General features: G+C 45.7%; 1 protein-coding gene across 3 annotated transcripts in view; it reads right to left on the bottom strand.

The window, feature by feature from the left end:
* Positions 1–3,863, bottom strand: part of Phf20 (PHD finger protein 20) — a 120,769-nt gene extending 116,906 nt beyond the window's left edge. Inside the window, exon 1 of one of the 3 annotated variants that reach the window (XM_006988275.4) lies at positions 3,702–3,863. The gene's annotated coding sequence lies outside the window, so the exon portion shown is untranslated. The remainder of the gene's footprint in view (positions 1–3,701) is intronic. The other 2 variants (XM_006988276.4, XM_076571040.1) reach the window with 2 other exon arrangements.
* Positions 3,864–13,821: the final 9,958 nt, after the last annotated feature.

Genomic DNA, 13,821 nt, shown 5'->3' with positions numbered 1-13,821 from the left:
TTTTCTTTTTTAGAGAAATGTAGTACTGAACACGGGATTTATTTCCCTTCCTGAAATAACACAACTTAGTTTTAGGGCTTTAGTGAACAAAAAAATTTGAAGAAGCTTAGCTGTTCGAAAGCACAACAATGGTCAATTTTATTCAAGTTCTCAGACTGAGTTCGGGGCGCTTCCCCACAAGCCCCATTAATTCCTACAGGTTCCCGGGGGTGCCATTAAATCTCCCAGCATCCCTAGGAAGCAGGTGCCTGGCAAATGTCCAGTTTCCAGATGAGATTCAGGCCTTGGATCTTCAAATGCTGTATTCCTGCCCTGCCCTACTGGTATAGCTTCTCAGATCCAAACTCCCTCCCCCAGGCTGCCTCTGCAGCTGCACATTCAAGTACTTCCCAAAAGGAAGAAAGGTCAGGAGTCATTATACCCTAAGCACTGGAAACTCCAGCTGTGGAGAAACTCATCAGGGGTTCAAGGCTGAAAAGCCTTATGCAAAAATCTGGAGAGGAAAAGAGAAATAGGAGGGGTGAGGACCTACTGAGACAAGATGTCCCAGGTGTTTGTAAAGTGGGGGTCAGGAGAAAAGACAGGCAAACATTAATCAAGGGCATGAAGGAGAGCGAGATCTACACACAGTTTTTCTTTTCATTCATTTTTTTTTATTTGAAGCAGGGTCACACACTGGGTGTTTGTTTGTTTGTTTGTTTTGCTTTGCTTTTTGTTTTTTCAAAACAGGGTTTCTCTGTTAACAGTTTTAGCTGTCCTGGAACTCACTTTGTAGTGTAGACCAGTCTGGCCTTGAACTCAGAGAGATCCGCCTGCCTCTGCCTCCTTAGTGCTGGGATTAAAGGCATTGACCACCACAGCCCAGCTGCACACTGTTTTTCAAGCTGAGGATCACATCCTGGCCCTCCACACACTGTAGGCAAATATTCCACCACTGAGCTACATCCCTCAGCCCACATGACTTCTTTTCTTTATACAAAGTTTAGGGTTAGAAGATATACATTACTAGAAAAAGCCCTTGAAGCCCACCCAGAACAAAGAGGTTAAAAAAGAAGCCAGGCAGTGGTGACACATGCCTTTAATCCCAGCCCTCAGGCAAGCGATCTCTTGTGAGTTTGAGGTCAGACTGGTCTACAAAGTGAGTTCCAGGACAGACAGGCCTACACAGAAAAACTGTCTTCAAAAAAAAACAAAACAAAGACATGGGGTGTGTTGGGGGGGAGGGGGAAGTAGAACCTACCTAATCAGATCTGTTTGTTTGAGACAGGATCTTGTTATGTACCCTTTGCTAGCCTGGAACTTATTATATGAACCAGGCAGCCTTAAATTTGCAATAATCCTCCTGTCTTGATTGCTGTGATCAGACCCACAAAAACAATGGAGAGCTTCACCAGAAACTTACAGGAAGTAATGCATCACAGAATTAAGAGTCCTAAGAATAACCAAAAATTACAAAGGGGATTCCTTTACATTTTGACTCCAGCAACAGGTCTGGCAGCCCTGGTCTTACAGCCACCTCCAGTGAAGAGGAAGAGAGGGGAGAATCGTTATCATCACCAGATAAGCACAACAGTGACCAACAGGAACCAGAAACCAGGAAAATGCCTGGACAGTGAACCAAGAGAATTCCTATTTGCAGAAAGACAAAGGACATATAAAAAGTCGTGTGAGCCAGGCACGGTAGTTCTTGCCTGTAATCCCAGCACTTGTGAGGCTGAGGCAGGAGATCTTCATGGGTTCAAAGCCAACCTGGACTACCCAATAAGTTCCAGAATAACCTAGACTACTTCATGACACAGGGCTTCACAACAATGAAAGCCATGGGCATGGAAGGGGATCCTGTCAGGGAAGAAAGGCTCGGGAGGGGTGACTAAAAGAACTGCCCTAGGGGGAAGGACACAGAGTGTTCTGCAGATACGCAGTCAACAGAGGAAGACCAAAGAGACCCACTACAGAGCCCTGGAGAGCACAGGAAGGGGAATGTGGCTCTAAAGAGGGAAGGAAACTCAAGAGTGAAACTATCTTGAACGGCAGAAAAGCTTAAAAGAAAGAGAGGCCGGGTGGTGGTGGCTCACGCCTTTAATCCCAGCGTTCAGGAGGCAGAGCCAGGCGGATCTCTGTGAGTTCCAGGCCAGCCTGGTCTACAGAGCGAGATCCAGGACAGGCACCAAAACTACACAGAGAAACCCTGTCTTGAAAAACCAAAAAGAGAGAGAGGAAAGAGATGGTTTAGGAAGGAGCACCTGTAATCTCAGCACGGTGCCAAGGCAGGAGGATCATGAATTTAAAGCAAGACCTGATCTCAAAACAAGATGACTGGCTAGCTAGACGGCTTGACACGTGCAGCCAAGAATGACCATATGAGTTTGAGTCCTAGAACCCACAAAGTGGAAGCAGAGGAATCCTGCAAGTTGTCCTGTGATTGCCACATACATGTCATGACACACACCAAATAAATAATGTTTTTCAGTTAGAAAAAAAGGCGAGGTGGAAAATGGGTGGGTGGGGAGGGTGCTCAAGAACAATCCCATCTTGGAGTGGGAGGATCCAGGAGAAAGGTGTGCCCAGCACTTGCTGCACCCCTGGGTGATATGGTTCCTGCTAAAAGAGGTGCATCTCAAACCTTGAAGAGACCCAGAAAGCAAACATACTCTTAGATAGGAAAGCGAGTCTCCCCCAAAAAACCAGTTAGTTTGGAGTACGCATGAAAAATGCAACCACAAGGACAGACTTAAGGACAAGACAGTGAGTTCCCTTATAAGTGAAATTGGAAACTACGTGCCATACCATCAGGAGTTGGACTAGAACCTGAAAGGGACGCTCACCTCAGACTGCAGGACCAAAAAAAAAAAAAAAAAAGAACTGCCCCTCAAATTCACTAACTTCTGAAAGCATACCAGATTTGGGGCCTGTAAAGAATTCTTTTCCTCAGAGTTGTGGGATATAATAAAGTATCCCAAAACTTTGGTTACTGATCTGACTTCTGAGGGAACTATCTGCAGACTGAACCCCAAACTGAAAAGGGAGAACTGTTAATTAGGTTGGAATATGGGAGTGTCCCCTCAGTATAGAGGAGCAAAGAAGAGCGAGTATGCCTTCAGTCTGTTCTTAGGGATAGTTAGAAACCGAGAGACAATCCCAGGACTAGAGCTTAAGGAAGGGGAGCGACGCCCAGATTTTCCAAACTATAGAGAAAGGGGACACTCCCATATACAGGGTCTTGAGGAAAGGGTGTGCTTCCCAGAGCAGGGTAAGAAAGGCTCTACACGAAAACGCGTTCCCGCGGCAGAGGCACCAGTGTGGGCTGCGCCCCCATCTCACGGGCCAACCTGGGGGGGGGGGGTGCAGCTCCGGCACTCCTCCCCACCCCCACTGCCCCGTTCCGCGCCCCGGGCCCGCACCTCGCAGCCCAGCCCCCTCGGGCCGCGCTGATTGGCCGTAGTGGCCGTCACTCCCGCAGGCAGCCGCAGGGATTGGGCGGCACTCGCACGCCCGCCACGCTCACAGCAGCGGTCCCCAGGCCTCCCTCCGGGGCTGGGTGATCGGGGGCCAGACGGGGAGCGGGGCTGAGCTAGGGTCCCGCAGTAGCGGAGACGTCCGTCCCCGGTCCCGCCCGCACGGCGCGCGCGCGGCACGGGGCCTGCCCCCGCCACGGCCCCAACCAGCTGGCTTCGCGTCGCCGCGCCTCGCCACGAGCTCACCTCACGGCCCCGCTCCTGCTGCGCCGCTCCAGGACCAACCGACAGAAGGACTGTGCGCGCTGCGCACCACGTGACCCCGGGGACGCGCCCAGCGTATCCCCCGCCCCCTACACACACGCACCATCGCCACCACCGAGTGACGCAGCGGCCCGGCGGCCCCGCCCCGGGCCCCGCCCCGCCCGGTCACCGGGACGACCGCTCGAGCAGGCCACGCCCACCTCCCTGACGCGGGAACACCAAGTCCGCACTCACCCGTGACCGCTGAGGTCACCAGCAGCCAGGGCCTGGATGCTGCCCATCTGCCGTCTTAATTGGCCTCCCTTACTGCATCTGGAAGTCACCCACTTTCCTCCAGCCTCCTGTCACCACTCTCCACGAAGAGCGTGGTCTTTACAGCTCGTTGCTTTCCCTCTTCCAATCCGTCCTTCACTCGCGAGGGCTTTTCAAAACGCCTTGTTCCCTTCTCCAGACGAAGAGCTAAGCAAGCCTTCAAGCTCGAGTGTCACCAGGCTTTCTCATTCTCACACATCCAGCCTGCCCTGTGTGCTCTGCCTCTTTCAACTGAGCCTTCTCACCTCTGTCTTTGCTCTCATCCCTAGAAAAGGATTCCTATGGCTGCTGAGGGAAAAAAAAAAAAAAAAAAAAAAAAAAAAACAACTGTATTTTGTCTCTAGGGACCAAAGTCCAAGATGCAGCCACCACAAAAGAGAGGTTTTCCCCGCGGGACTCAGCAAGTGCCAACAAGAAGTGTTGAAATTGCCATTTACAGGGGCGATCATGACTTGCTTTGACACTGGAAGCAACCAGACTTGCGCTTCTTAAATTATAAGTCTAATCACATCACTTCTCCATGCTACTTAACCCATCAATCAATCTGTCCTTCTGTATCCTATGCCTTTGCTTATCTGACCACATTTTCGGTCGTTCTGTTTTCCTTTCTTGTTTGTTTGAAACAGTTTCAATGTGTAGCAGTGGCTAGTCTGGAACTCAATACATAAAGTTGACAAGGATAACCTTGAACTCACAGTAATCCACAGCTCTCTGACACAAGTGCATCTTCCACGTAAAAACATAGCTCTCAAGTAAAAAGAAGTAAGAGAAAGTTATTGGAGCCAAAGTGTGAATGATCATGCCCTGGAAAAACACAGATTTAAATTACCTACTTCATGGAAATAGTTTCATGGAGTTTTATAGCAACAAAACAAAGAAAGTTATAAACCAGGGCATTTTAAAAAATACATTAGTGCCGGGCAGTGGTGGCGCACGCCTTTAATCCCAGCACTCGGGAGGCAGAGGCAGGCGGATCTCTGTGAGTTCGAGGCCAGCCTGGGCTACCAAGTGAGTTCCAAGAAAGGTGCAAAGCTACACAAGAGAAACCCTGTCTCAAAAAACCAAAAAAAAAAAAAAAATATATATATATATAGTAGAGGCCAGATGTGGTGGTTTGCACCGTTTATCCCAGCACTAGGGAACCTGGCCAGGTGAATCTCAGTGAATTCAAGGCTAGCATGGTCTCCATATTAGGTTCCAGGACAGGTAGGACTATGTAGAGAAACCCTGTCTCAAAAAGCTAACAAACAAACAAAAAATTAGTCGAAGAAACATTACGTAAAATGGGGTAATCTCAACTGTAGACCTTAGATGCTATCTGGTAGCATTCTTAGCCCTTCCATGGGTGGAGAATAGGGTTTCATTAACTGACCATACATTCCAAAGGTTTATCAGGACTCTAGGTCTGACACAGAGGTGAGACCTGAAACATTCCAGACTCTCCACAGTCACTGGCCTTTTAATTAGTGTGGCTCTGGAGACATGGCTGTTTTGTTTTGTTTCAAGAATTCTTCACAGCATGCTTCACACAACACTACCCTTTCTTTTTTAAACAAGGTCACTCTCTAGAGCCCAGGCTGTCCTCAAACTCAAGTGCTTCTCCTCTCTAGGCCTTCCAAATGCTGGAATCACAATCATGAGCAACCATGCCCAGCTCTTTTCTGTCATTTTCTCTTTTTAAAATTTTCTTTAATTGGCTGGGTGTGGCGACACAGGTCTTTAATGACAACACTAGGGAGTCAGAGGCAGGCAGATCTCTATGAGTTTGAGACCAGCCTCGTCTACAGAGTGTGGGGAATAAAGATGTGCACCACCATGCCCCAGCTAAAGAAGACAGCCTACTCCTTCACTGGCATTTTTCTTTGTTTATTTTGTTTGTATGTATAGGGTTGTTTTGACTGTATGTATGTCATTTATGTCTTATGTCATTTCCTACGGCTCTTTTTAGCCTCTGGGCCTTTGAAAAGGTTACTTTTTAATGTTTATTTTATTTGTTTGTATATTTGGGTTTCCTTATGTATTTCAGGCATGTGCAGCCATATTTATCTAGTTGTTACTATTTTTTGTTTGTTTGTTTGTTTTGTATTTTTGAGACACAGTTTTCAGTGTAATAATACTTCTAGCTGGTCTTGGAACTTTCTCTGTAAACCATGCTGGCCTTAAACTTAGAGAGATATGCCTACCTCTGCCTCTCGAGTGCTGAGATTAAAGGTATGCATCACCATCGGGTGTCAGTGGTGCACGCCTTTAGTCCCAGCACTTGGGAGGCAGAGCCAGGCAGATCTCTGTGAGTTCGAGATTAGCCTGGTCTACAGAATGAGATCCAGGACAGGCTCCAAAACTACACAGAGAAACCCAGTCTTGAAAAACAAAAAACAAACAAACAAACAAAAAAAAAAAAAAAGAGGTGTGCGTCACCACCACACCCGTCTATTTTTCTTATAAGGAGGAGAACTTATAAGGCTGACTTCCTGTTACAAGTCTCAGTTTGTGATCTTAGTAAGGTTCTTCTTGTCCACGTTCTCTACAGTACTCCACTTGTCTATGGGATTTTTAATATCAAACTCAACAAAGGGACATTTAGTTGAGGAATATGGATGGATTTGCAGCTCTTACCAATACAAAAAAAAAAAAGATATCTTAGTGTCCGTATATAAACTACTCCATTGTTTAGGATCTGCTCTAGCGTAATGAATTGGTTACCAGTGAAATGACACTTTGAAGTCAGGCCTTGGTAGCTCAGCCTTGTCCTCCTAGATACTCAAGAGGTGAAGGCAAGAGTATCACAAACATCAGCCTGAGTGACTTAATGACACCTTTCCAAAAATAAAGAGTAAATTGAGTCCGAAGGTGGTGACACACACCTTTAATCCCAGAACTTGGGAGAAGAGGCAGGCAGATCTCTCTGCTGGAAGCCAGCCTGTTCTACAGAGTGAGATCCAGGACAGCCAGGGCTACAAACAAACAAAAACAGCATGTTTGGCATGGTGGCTAGCAGAGGGCTTTAATCCTAGCACTCCAGAGGTAGAGGCAGGAAGATCTCCATGAGTTTGAGACCAGCCTCAGCCACATAGCAAATTCCAGGCTAGCCAGGGACACTTAGTAAGACCTTGTCTCAAATAAATAAATAGATAAATAAATAATGAGTAAAGCTGGGGCTAGCCTGATAGCTCACCAAATAAGAGCATGTACCCTGAAAAGCCTAGTGATCTGAGTTCAAGCCCCGGGTCCACATAAAAGTAAAGGGAGAGGACTGGTTCCACAGAGCTGTCCTCTGCCCTCCCCAGGATGCCATGACCCACATACATGTGCAGACACACAAAATAACTCTAAAAAATTTGTTTGGGTGTGGGCAGGTAGAGGGGGCCATACCCTAGCTCCCATGTGGAGGTCTGAGGACTTTTGGTGGGAGTCAGGGTTTCCCTTCTACCATTAGGGTGCTAGAGATGTGAACTAAGGTATCCAGGTTTGGTGGTGAGGGCCTTTATCTGCTCAGCTACCTTCCCAACCCTTAAAACACTTTACAAAATTTAAAGACAGAGCTGGAAATAGAGTGTGGTAGAACACATGCCTAGCATACAGGAGAATCTGGATTCAAGCTTCAGTACCTAAAGGGAAAAAGAAAAAAAATCTCAATGGTAGGGGGCTGGAGAGATGGCTGAGTGGTTAAGACCACCGGCTGCTCTTCCAGAGGACCTGGGCTCAATTCCCAGCACCCACATGGCAGCTCACACGTGTCTGTAACTCTAGTTGCAGGGAATCCAATGCTCGCAAACAGACACACATGCAGTCAAAACACTAATGAAATAAATAAATTAATTAATTAATAAACCCAGTATGAATCATTTATAACCTTGGACAAGAGCAGAGAAGCTAGGAAAAGCAGAAATGGTCCATGGAGACTTGAATGCAAGGGATCTAATTCTAAGACCCAAAGTCCAAGATCTCTGTGGCTGTCATAAGAAAGCTCGAGCTTTGAAGACAGTGGTTTTTTTCCTACAGTTTTTAGTTTTTTATTTTATTTATTTATTTTATTATTATTATTATTATTTTTTTTTTTTTTTTTTTTTTTTTTGGTTTTTCGAGACAGGGTTTCTCTGTGTAGCTTTGCGCCTTTCCTGGAACTCACTTGGTAGTCCAGGCTGGCCTTGAACTCACAGAGATCCGCCTGGCTCTGCCTCTCGAGTGCTGGGATTAAAGGCGTGCGCCACCACCGCCCGGCTATTTTATTATTTTTATTTATTTATTTATTTTTGGTTTTTTGAGACAGGGTTTCTCTGCGTAGTTTTGGTGCCTGTCCTGGATCTCGCTCTGTAGACCAGGCTAGCTTCAAACTCACAGAGATCCACCTGCCTCTGCCTCCTGAGTGTTGAGATCAAAGGCATGCGCCACCACCGGCCAGCTATTTTGATAGAATGTATATTGGTGTCTTGTTTGCATGTATGTCTGTGCACTGTGTGCATGTGTGCAAGTGGAGACCGGAAAAGGGCATCAGACTCCCCTGGGACTGGAGTTACCAGTAGCTATTAGGCCCATGTAGATGTGAAGAATTGAACTCAGGTCCTCAGGAAGAGTACCAAGTGTTCCTAACTACTGAACCATCTCCCCGGCCCCAAACGATCCTTTGTTTTCCTACTTGATTTTGAATATAGCATATTTAAGATATTTCTACAAAAAAATAAGTCACATTTAATCCTAGAACTCAGAAGGCAGTCAGGCCAACCTGATATACATAGTGTGTTCCAGGCCAGGCAGAGCTACACGATGAAACTGTCTCAAAAAAAGAAAAAGAAAAATAGAAATAAAATAATAAAGACCAAACACAAAATACTAAATTAGAAACTTTACCAGGCAGTGGGGGTGCACGCCTTTAATCCCAGTACTCTGGAGGCAGAGGCAGATGGATCTCTGAGTTTGAGGCCAACCTAGCCTACAGAGAGTTCCAGGACAGGCAAGGTTACAGAGAAACCCTATCTTAAAAAAACAAAAACACAGCAACAACAGAAGTTAGGAAACTGATCTTTCTCAAACTTGGCTGGGCAAATCTTCATACACAACCTCAGGACATTTACAATGGAGTCTGTCATGGAGATGAGGAGAGGAATAAAATAAAAAAGCAAGCTCCTTAGCTCTGGGAGGTACGATGTACAGAACTCATCATGTCAGCCCAACACCCAACCACAGACCCAGGAAGAGACCTCTGCGATCAGACAGCGTGAGAACTCAGGAAGCTAGAACCGCAAAAGCAGCCGACCAGGGCTCCCAGAGTCTCAGCTCCACAGTGCCTGGCTCACGGGCAACCTGAGTCTTTCCTGGCCTCACCCTGAGGTCTTTCCTGTCTGACTTTGATGGAAAGTTCCTGAGTTCTTCAGGCCTTAACCACTCCCTAAGTGAGGATGCGGAGAAATTAGAATGTCATTTACATTTCCATCATTTGGCAATAGTCTAAGTGGGGAAGCTGAAGGAGGAGGAAGAAGACATTCTTGTCTGAGCCACTGAAAAGAGAAAAATCTACCCAGACCACTTAAAAAGCAGGAACTAGGCCCTGAGGCGGAGTGCAGTGAAAACAGGTCTCTAATCCCAGCACAAAGGAGACAGAGGCAAGCAGAGCTCTGCTCAGAGGCAGCCTGCTCTATGTAGTGAGTTCCAGGCTAGCCAGAGCTACATAGTGAGATCCTATCTCAAAGCAAAACAAAAAATCATGGGCCTGGAAAGAGAGCACAGTGGTTAAAAGTGCTGGCTGCTCTTCCAGAGGACCTGGGTTCTAGTCCCAGAACCCATGCGAAGGTTCAAAACTGTCCCCAGGAATTCCAGCCCCTGGGAATCTATTTTGCCCTCTGAAGGTATCAGGTACGTCTGTGATGTACAGACATACATGCAGGCTAAACAGCTATACACATAAAAAGGAAAAAGAAAACAAAATGAAACAATACAGTAAACCAACCACCTAGCCAACAAGGGGCGGCTTGATGGTAAAATGAGACAAAGAATCCAGAAGGAAGGGGCTGCAGAGAGGGCTCAGTGCTTAAGAGCACTTGCTGCTCTTGCAGAGGACCCGGCTTCAATTCCCACCACCACATGGTGACTCACAAACCATCTAAACTCTACTTACAGAGTATCCATCATCACTGGGATATGCATACATGCAGGCAAATATTCACACACATGAAATACAAATTAAATGTATTTTTTAAAGTTGTTAAAGCTGGTGTGGTGGCACACATCTTCAATCTTAGCACTCAGGAGGCAGAGGCAGAGGCAGGTGAGTCGCTCTCTGTAGTTCAGGGCCAGCCTGGTCTACATGGTGAATTTCAGGATAGTCAGGCCTATGTAGAGAGACGAAGTCTCAAACATACAAAAAGAGTATCAAGAGAAAAGAAATTCCACCAATGATGATCATTCTGTTTGTTTGTTTGTTTTTCAATACAGGGCTTCTCTGTGTAGCCCTGGCTGTCCTAGAACTCACTCTGTAGACCAGGCTGGCCTCGAACTCACATCTGTTGGCATGTGCCACCACCACTCAGCAATGATGATCATTCTTAAAGTCCTTCCTTCCTTCCTTCCTTCCTTCCTTCCTTCCTTCCTTCCTTCCTTCCTTCCTTTTCCTTTCATTTTTTCTATTTAATATTTATTTTTGTTTTCTGTGTTTGAATGTTTTGCCTGTACATATCTCTTCAGCTACCCCCTCCCTTTTTTTGAGACAGGATCTGTAGCAGGAATCTTTTTTTTTTTTTTTTTTTTTTTTTTTGGTTTTTCGAGACAGGGTTTCTCTGTGTAGCTTTGCGCCTTTCTTGGAACTCACTTTGTAGCCCAGGCTGGCCTCGAACCCACAGAGATCCACCTGGCTCTGCCTCCCAAGTGCTGGGATTAAAGGTATGCCACCACCGCCTGGCCTGTAGCAGGAATCTTAAAGGGTCTTATTAATAAAAACAAACCCAGAGCCAGGTATTGGGGTCAATGCTGGAAGATCAGAGAAGCAGAACAAGCCACAGCCACCTCACCTCCCCAATTCCTCACCTGATCCTGTTTCCTCAGACTGGAGGCCTCTGAGTCCTCATCCAAACGGATCTCAGCTGAACTGTGCTGCTCAAAGCCTAAAAGCTTAACCAGCCAGTTTATGGTTTTCACACCTTATATACCTTTCTGCTTTCTGCCATCACTTCCTGGGATTAAAGGCTCACATTATGGATTAAAGGTGTGAGTCACCAAGCCTGGCTGTTTCCAGTGTGGCTTTAAACTCACAGAAATCCGGATGGATCTCTGCCTCCCAAGTGATAGGATTAAAGGCATGTGCCACTATTTTCTGGCCTCTGTATCTAGTGGCTGTTCTGTTCTCTGACCCCAGATAAGTTTATTAAGTGCACAATATTTTGGGGAACACAATACCACCACAAGGATCTATTATGCATCTCTAGCTGTTCTGGAACTCTATATAGACCAGTCGGGCCTCAGATTCACAGATTCACCTGCCTCTGCCTCCTGAGTGCTAGGATTAAAGGCAAGGGCCACCACACCCAGCTTTCTAACTTTTCTTTCTTTCTTTTTTGGTCTTTCTTACTTTCTTATTTATTTTCTTTGGTTTTTTTTTTTTTTTTTTTTTTTTTTTTTTTTTTTTTTGAGACAGGGTTTCTTTTCTTTGTGTAGCCCTGGCTGTTTTGGAACTAGCTCTGTAGACCAGGCTGGCCCCTTCCTAGAGACTCACCTGCCTCTGCCTTCCAAGTGCTGGTATTAAAGACCTGTGCCACCACTATCCAGCTAATTTTTCTTTTTTTTTTTTTTTTTTGGTTTTTCGAGACAGGGTTTCTCTGTGTAGCTTTGCGCCTTTCCTGGAGCTCACTTGGTAGCCCAGGCTGGCCTCGAACTCACAGAGATCCGCCTGCCTCTGCCTCCCGAGTGCTGGGAATAAAGGCGTGCGCCACCAACGCCCGGCGCTAATTTTTCTTTTTTTAAAGATTGTATTTACTTGGGATTTCACAATTGGCTCAGTGGTTAAGAGCACTGGTAGAGGCCTCTGAGGACACCAAGCACACACTTAGTACATGGACATACATGCAGGTAAAATATCCATATAAATAAAATATTTTTTTCCTTAAACTGCGTCTCACTGTGTCACATTGGCTAGCCTGGAACTTGCTATGTAGATCAGACTAGCCTTGAACTCTAACTACTTGAGATCCAACTACTTCTGCCTCCTTAGTGCTATGGTTAAAAGTAAAATAATTTCAAAAAATAAAGCCAGGCAGATCTCTGTTTGAGGCTAGCCTGGTTTACAGAGTGAGTTCCAGGACAGCCAAAGCAACACAGAGAAACCCTGTCTTGAAAGATAGATAGATAGATAGATAGATAGATAGATAGATAGATAGATAGATAGATAGATAGATAGGGTGAGTAAGCCAGCTGTGATTATGCATGTCTTTAATTGCAGTACTTGGGAGGCAGAGGTAGAGAGATCACAGCCCACTTGGCCATTTGGAACACTCGTTTTTCTGAGGTTTTTATCCTCCTACCTCATGCCTGAGGGTAAGGCCTCTGATTTTTCAGAGTACACATTCCCTATAGCTTTGATTTTCCATGATGCTTTACGTATTTGTCTGTTAGTAATCTGTCTCAAAAGCATGTTCATGCCCTTAGGACACAACGCCCTTAAAAACCTGTCTGTGCTTTGTTTACTGCTCAGGTTTCCTGAGGCTGTGGGTTAGATCCCACAGGGGTAGACTAGAACACCTTATAAGGTTAAATCATGTTTGGTTTTCTTTCGTTTTTTGAGACAGGGTGTCACTATGTAGTCCTGGATGGGTTGGAACTTGCTGTGCAGATCAAGCTGGTATCTGCCTATCTCTGCCTCCCAAGTGTTGGTCGGTTTAAGGCATGAACTCTCAGGCCTAGCTAGGTTAAATAATTTTTCCTCTTTCTTTGTTTCATATTTACTCATTTACCCACCGGTTTGTGTATGAGAGTGTGTGGTGTAGCTCTGGGTGTGCACATGCGTATTGTCCACAAGCGTGTGGAAGCTGGGGGTCACTTCAGGTGCCTTCTTTGATCACTCTCTACTTCTGATCATGGTTGTCAGCTACATCTGGAATTAACTAAAACCCAAGCATCTGGGCACATCCGTCAAGATATGTCTTTTCTTGTTTGTTTTTGTTTTTTGTTTTTTCAAGACAGGGTTTCTCTGTGTAGCCCTGTCTGTCCTGAGACCAGGCTGGCCTCGAACTCACAGAGATGCACCTACCTCTGCCTCCTGAGTGCTGGGATTAAAAACATGCACCACCACTGCCTAGCCTGTTAGTGCTTTGTCTTGGCTGGATTATCTGAGGTAGAAGATCAATCCTGAATCTGGGCCACACCTTTTGATCACAGTGCACATAAAAGGTCCTGGAAGAAGGAAGCTTTTGCTTTGTTCCAGCTTGCCCTCACTCGAACTGCCAAATCCATTCATCCTGTTCCTAAAGTATTTATTTCTTCAGTGGGATTAGACCTACTTCTTCAGGATTCCAAGGAAGACTAAAGCCTGGCAACTCTCAGGGACTCCCCTGGGACCCCAGCACCAGATGGGACTGCTGAGACATCCAGTCTCCCGGACTGAACAATTAGCAGGTCCTTGGTCTTTCTATAAGAAGACAGCCATTGTTGGACTACTCAAAATACAGCCTGTAAGACACTCTAGTAAATCATATATATGACTAGTAAATGAATTTTACATTAAATTATAAATAAAATGAATAATAAATCATATATATATATATATATATATATATATATATATATATATATATTCATTCTACTGGTT

Source organism: Peromyscus maniculatus, chromosome 4, assembly GCF_049852395.1.
Source record: "Peromyscus maniculatus bairdii isolate BWxNUB_F1_BW_parent chromosome 4, HU_Pman_BW_mat_3.1, whole genome shotgun sequence".
Classification (NCBI taxonomy): domain Eukaryota; kingdom Metazoa; phylum Chordata; class Mammalia; order Rodentia; family Cricetidae; genus Peromyscus; species Peromyscus maniculatus.
This window is presented reverse-complemented; position numbering and strand designations above follow the sequence as displayed.